Genomic DNA, 7,580 nt, shown 5'->3' on the forward strand with positions numbered 1-7,580 from the left:
ATAAAATGAACAAGGCCCATTTGGTTGTTTTATAAAGTACTATAATATTATTGACACAAAACTTCTTTTATCCTTGTTTTGGTAGTATATGTAGTTTAGGGTGGATGACAAATTTGAGGCTGAAATTTCCAGGTCCTACCCCATTAATGTTTCCCTTTTACAGAGTTTAATGCTCCTGCAAATTTGGAGCTTAATTAAAAAATAATTAAAAGTAGCATAGCATCATTCAAATATTAAACGATGTTCAAAAGTGAATGCCATCTCCAGGCAGCCCTAGGGGTAGCAGCACCTTCCATCATGATTCTGTTTATCCAGCAGATATACATGACTCTAAATGAGTGGACTTGCCACTCCTAGAAATTTTTGGACAGTTTTAGTATTTGATTCATGAATAAATAATTGAATGGAAATATTGTAATTGGTTCCTAGTAGTAATAGATATAGGGAAGGCGACCAACACTTGAGGTCATTTGCACCATTAGGGATCGTTGGGAAATGAGGAAGGGTAGAGAGAAACCCTGTGTCTGCATTAGCTTACTCTTAAGGAAAGGCACCAATGGATATGCGGTTTAATGTCCAATCCGACAGGCAGCGTACTCACTTAGTGTGCTCTATAAAGCACCTCAAGTAGGCATCAGGATACCACTGAAAAAATCTGCCTTCTCCATGAGTTGAACCTAGACCCTCTGGGTGGGAAGCCTGTACGCTAGCCACCAGACCACCATGATCCCCTGTTCATTTCCTATTTTTATCAATGTTATCTTAGAATTTGCACAATGCATTTGAAGTTTCAATACTTTTCACTTTACTTATTTATTTAGCCTTAGCCCAAAAGAGCACTTTTTGGCCTTCACATCGGACTATTAACAGTGACAACAATGGAGACGGTTTTAAATACCGAAGCCCTAGGTGGAGGAAAACCCACCCAGGTGGGAATCGAACCCACAATCCTTGGATTGGTAGACAAGGATATTACCCTGCTGCCACCAAGGCTGGCAAATGCCAATGCTTTGCTAATCTATTGCAGTGTATTTTCAAATGGTTGTGCTATTGTGCTTTTATAGTCACATGTCAGTCCAGGGCCCCTATTTCACTGTCATTTTAAGGTTATATAGCTGTGGACCAAAAAACTTGATCGATATACTTAGAAATAAATATTCACCAAATTTGGAAAGAAAAATTTTCAAGTGGATTATATTTCTCCAATGCAAATGCAAAGGGGTGATCACTGAATTTTGACTTGAAAAAAATACCTAAGAAGGCCATTTTTTATGAGGAACATTTTCTGTGGTGTGAAGTATATTTATATGATCAACATTAAGGAATTTTGTATATAATGCACACAGGGCTAAATATTGTGACTCCAGAAGTCCTGTTCCAAGCCCTCTTCCTCCACTGTTCGCCTGAATTGCTGTTACCACCAGTAATACTTGTCATCCAGTGCCCCCAAGGTGCAATTGTCACTTGAGTATGCATTAAACTGAACTGGACTTCCTCTTCAGTCTCACTTGCAGTCCAGCATCCAATCACTGCAGAACTCAGCTATGGTTTAGAATTGTGATGCATTCATTCCTTTATAGTTATTTCCTTCCTTTTCCATGAAATGTATTTTGTAGACAATGAAATGCGCCATGTGAAACTCACATTAATGCCCAATTGAACAGTGTTCTTGCGTCCTCTGAAATAACAGTCTGTCCATGTCTTATGATGGGTGCTGCTGTCGCTGGCACTTGTCTACTGTCATAGTAATGTCACTTTAAATGAGACTTTCCCCAGGTGGAATTACTGAAATAGAAGATGTTTTGTCTGAGTTGAGAATGGTTGTTTGCCAGCCATTGTAAATGGTTTGCAAAAACTCTGTTAAATATAGTTGTCAATTTTTTAAACAATATGTTTGTATTACACATTGCGAAGAAGATGTGTTCTTTCACATGGCTCATGGTTCTTACTCAGCACAAATCTATCCATTGTATGTACAATACATCTATAATATCCATTGGGTGTATAGACTTCATTCATTGTGTATCCAATGGATATCCATTGGGATATAACTTAGGGTAAGTTTTTGATGGGCCCTGGCACTACCTACTTATGTAATTGTTACTCCTGACTTATATGATACCAAGTATTCTAAAATCCCATGTTACAATAATTCATTCTTTTGATATGTATGCTTCCTACTACCTCTACTAGTTCCATTGAAATGCTTTTTACTCCCTTCATCTCCCAGCATTCTCTCCTTCAGTAATGTTATTGGGGAACAGCTGTGGTAGTTTGTGTCTTTCCTCGCTAAACATCTTCATCATCCCATTGCTTAATCATGCCCAAAATTTTATCATCATCTCCCCTCTGTAAATGTTATTTTTTTCACTTCTCCATTCCCATTTTTGAAAGACTTCTAATCTACACTTACACTTCTGCATCAATTATCTAATATCTGAACTATACAAAACAATTCTGCATATCAAACTTTTCACCAGTCTCTTCTTTACATCTTGACCGAGGTACCTGTGATCAACTTCCACCTATTTTTAGTAGCTTCTCTGCATATTACATTTTTCTGTTTTAATGTCACTACTACTCTGCTCACACTCACCCAAAACACTTCCCAAGTAGATGAACTAATTGTTCTGGTTTGTGTCCCCCCAGGTTGAATCTTTATCATTGTTTCCGTATTTCTTTTTAATCCCATTAAATTTGCATTCTTATGATTAACATCATCCCATACCCATCATACTGATTCTGGAAAATGCTGAGTAATGATTGAAACCTAACTAATTGATTGGCTGACTGGCTAACTAATGTGTTATCTTATGAAAATTTGATTTGATGAGTTTTTGGCCTACTTTATCTACAGCCTTCCTCATCCTACAGTACCTTTTTATCTGCATATATATTGAAAACAACATATAATGACAAACATCCTATCTTACATCTGCCTAGAATTGTCTATCATGGCTTTCCATTTGATATCTACACCTCTGCAGGTTCCAGATAAGTAATCTATTTATCCAGTCTGCTCCTACCTATAAAAAATGTTTATTAATTATGGCCAGTTTACTTTCTCAAAATCCACGTAGCATAAAAATATATATTGGTTATACTATTTATGTTCTTTTCTACTCATTACTGCCAGGGCATGTTGCATGCCCATGCTTTTTCTATTGATGTAAATATCCTCAACATAATTTAACTTGCTCCATTCAAGGCTTTTTGTTGATCAGAAATGTTAGGCAATAATAATTTAAATAATTATTATAGAAATGAAAAAACTAGTTTTTTTTACTAGGAATCGTTAGCATTTCTTTGAAACAGAAAGAAAAGTACCATTCATATCGCCGCTGGCGTGTCATTGCTTGGTTTTCAATGCAATTAGGGAAGTAATCGTCATTGATAGTTGCTTGTCAAATCAAACGCAGTTGAATTTGATTGCGGATTCTTATAACGTATCAATAGATATCAAAGCACGGTATTTTGAAATTCTATGAATACGCAAGTTCATATGATTTCTCATATCTTTTGTTTTTGCGAGGTATTTCAAATACCTAAAATGTAAAGTCGATCATTTATAACTATCATCTACCGAACAAATTATAAGTGACCAAATATTTTATTTGGCATATTTTCACGTAAAATTGGAATATTTATTAAAATAGTCTTATAATTAAATTTGAAAATTTTCAATCTAATACATCGAATTCCTATTAGACCTTAGACTCGAAATGTTGTCGTTGAATCCGTTGGCGCAAAGTGATTTATCAAATAATCAGACTCAGGAATTTTTTGATCTGAAATGCTGTTGTAAAGGCCATCTGGTCGCATAGAGATCGAAGGACAATTACATATATTTAATTGCAAGAACTACGTAAGGCTTTGATTCTTGATATTCTTTATGTGGGTGTCTAATAGATTCTATCAAACTGCCATCCGCTGAGTGACTACCGGCCGAAGTATGATACACGCATATAAATATCTGATAAAAACGGTCATTAGTAGTATTTGCTAAGTCCAATTAATGATCTACATTTGAACTAAGGTAATTTCAAAATTTCGTAAGCATATTCTCCAACTATATTTTTATGAGCCTAATTAAACCTATATTCTTTGCTGCACAGTTTACATATAGGTACCCACGTACTCTGTGATTCAAAGAAAGCCATATTAGTGGTCTAAAATGACCACATGTTTTATTACTTTCATAAGGATATTCATTTTGAGATGGCATAAAATTTGTGATAGATATTGCCCATGGTATATGTTTTGAATTATGCATAATTTGTTCACTTTCAGGTTGCACAAGAGAAGTTCAAGCAAAATATTTTACTCTCAAACCAAACTCGAAATGTGAAGAGGGAATGGGACCAAATATACTTAAAGGTGAAATAACTAATCTAACTCAATAGATTTTTTATTTTTGTTTCACTTAGCTATATTTAGTAATACATAGCATAATTAAGTAATACATTAGACCGGAAATATTGAATTAGCTACCCTTATTTTTGTGATTCTATGCAGAGCATTAGTACAAGAAGTTAAAAGTTGGGCGAAAATGTTAATTTTTCTCTGGTTGAAAGTATTTCTATGATACATCCTAGTTAAGCCCTTAAATTGATTTGAAGGGAAAGAATATCCAACATGACAGGATAGAAAACAACTGAACATAATGAAACAGTGAAAGTATGAGTAAGTTTAACTAATGTCAAATCATGTTTTGTTTTGTCAGATATGCTAATATTTTTTAATTCACAAAAATGTTTAAATGTCAATTACACATAATTTTATACATGCAATAAGGGTTGCAGGAAAAGTCAGTGGTTGACCAAATGTCATATTTCATGTTCTGGTTTCATTATTGAGATATATGGTGCTAATGCTAGGAGCTGCCAATCTGCTGTGAAAATGCTAGCTAATAGTAATTATGCTGAAAATGTTTACTCAGGTGCTGTAAATCATAAAGAGCTCTGGATGAAAACTGTCATCATTGAGTTAACACTAATTTTCCTGATGTGGTTTTATCAGAATTTCATCATTTTTAATTACAGCCCATTATTTGAAGAGTAATCAAGCATGTCATGCCTTTCATTAATTTTCAAAATCTGCGTACCAAATTTAAAAGTAATGGAAACATAACATTATTCATTTTTGGTATTTTTAGCTATCATACTCCCATTGAGTGATTATTTTTACTGCAAAGATGAAATGAATTGTAAAAACTGTAATTTCATTGATTTGATACTATATGGTAAACAGTGATATTCCAGACTGTGAAGCATCAGAGTACTGAGCAGTTAATGTCTGTTAATAACTAATTAAACTTCATTCCTTGTGGCCCTAGGGTTCATAATATTATCTATAATGAGTAGGTTCATTTGAAACTCTATTTTGAACACATAGAACACATTCATTTCTCCTGAAATAGACAAATAATGATTTTTGTCCTATGAATCATTTCATATTAAAAAAAAACTATTTGGAAATTTTGATGTATTAGGGTGGGAAATGCTCTGAGGGTAGATTCTTTACTTTTTATTGATTGCTAATTATTCTACCTCAACTTTACTAGCTTCCACTGCAAAAACATTATAATTTTAACATTATATTATGGAAATGACATTTATTACTACTAGATATATTGAGGTAATGGGAAGACAATATCAGCAATAGCTCCATATTATTTTGAGGTAACCTTTCGTACAGTTGTTGGCAAAACTGCTGAGTCACTCTCTAATTTACCAAGGGGACAGAAGGCTGCAGTGAGAGAGCTGGCAAAACATGCTAGAGTAAATATTACAACTGAAAATAAATGCCCATGTAGAAATTAAAAGAAAAATAATTTGTCTGCTTTTGCTAAGTTTTCTTTTGACAGGATAAAATTACTAATGAATATTCGAGAATGATCGAAACAGAGTGTTTGAGGCAGTGTGAAAAAGACAAACTGTAGGCTACTACCTGACCATGTTTTTGTAAGAGTTCTTTCATATTTTCAAAATAGAATCCAAATTTTAAAATAAGTTATTCCAAATTTGTAGTCTTTGGCCAAATAATTTTTTGTTGAGCAGAAGCTCCAGGGTATCAATGTAAATTCCAAAACCATGAAAATTTAATTTTAAATTATGTTTATCTTCTCCAATTACATGTGAAATGGGAGACATATTCAAATATCTATTCATGCATATATGTTTATTCAAATGACATCAGAAAGAGGATTTTTGATAACAGCATTGCTTCTCATTTCTGGAAGAACATTTATTTTTGGTACTCAAATTGAAAAAATTGCCTGCCTCAATTTCATCAGGGACTACAGTGCAATGGAAAGTATGGGGAAAACATTATATGAGTCTTCTACTCTCCATTAAAAAAAATATGGTTGGGTGAACTTTTCAATCTGATTTTATTGTCCTCTCTACCATGGTGTAGCAGAATAACTCCAAGGAAAAGCAAGAAAAGTAGTTCAAAATAGATGAAAATGGATGTATATGTACTTCAATTTGACATTGTAATACCAATTGGGTTGTTGTGACTTTCAAATCAAGTTTCAGAGTACCCTTTGTTCACTTAAAATAGTCCCTGTATTTACTGTGGCTGTTTTTAAGGAGAAAGTGAAGCCTACCTCAGTATCTCTGACTATATACTTGAAAAGGGGCAAATGCGCCCAATCCGACTGACAACCTCTGTAATGGAATTTATGAGAAAAGTGATTTTCAGAAAAAATAGGGGTCATAAAGAGTGATGATTCCTCATCAAAATTTTAAAAATAAATACATAGCAAAGGTGCTATATAAAGGTACTTTATATGAAATATAATGAAATCTTCACTTGGGAATATTTGACTCTGATCATTGCAAATGGATTATTGATGGCATTGGGGGCCATGTTGAATGGTTGGTAAAGTAAAATATTATTTCCCAAGAATTAGGGACATAATATTTTACATCAGCATTACAATTGATTATGATTCTACATTCATTCAGTGCCTCATGGCTGAGCTTAGGTAGTCCCCGATTGAGTTTAGGGCTTATGAGCTTTGGGGGCAATCAAATAAATATGATAAAAGTAAATTATGTGCAAACAGTATTCATGTGCCATTCAACCTAAAATATTCGTATTAAACTAACCTGCTCACAAAGCAGTTAAAGCTTGACCTCATGTTGGACCAAAAATAGCTGGGTTATAACCTGACCATTCATTATTTTAAAACTCAGCTATTCTAAATCATTTTCTCAGTTTTTGACAGAAAGATTAATTTTTTCACTTAGTCTGACTAAGTGTACCATGGCCTGCTGTTCATAGTGGCTCAACCTTCAAACAGAGTTTTAGGATATGAAGTATGCTATTGCACGTGATGAATAAGAGTTGTTGACAAGTGTCCAAGGTGAGTGTTAAGGTGCATCTTTGGGTAGGTTGATTTACAAAAAAATTGGAGTTCTCATAAACTTCTTGGTGAGTGGCTTTTGCCAACCAATGGCCATGGGCAGAGAAAAGCAGCTCTTCATTTTATTGGTTGGGACCATATTGGTTAATACAGCAACACTTTCATCACCGTGATGCAGATGTCAATAGATATTGTTATACTAGGTACC

Source organism: Hetaerina americana, unplaced genomic scaffold (genome assembly GCF_022747635.1).
Source record: "Hetaerina americana unplaced genomic scaffold, ioHetAmer1.1.p SCAF_26, whole genome shotgun sequence".
NCBI classification, from domain to species: domain Eukaryota; kingdom Metazoa; phylum Arthropoda; class Insecta; order Odonata; family Calopterygidae; genus Hetaerina; species Hetaerina americana.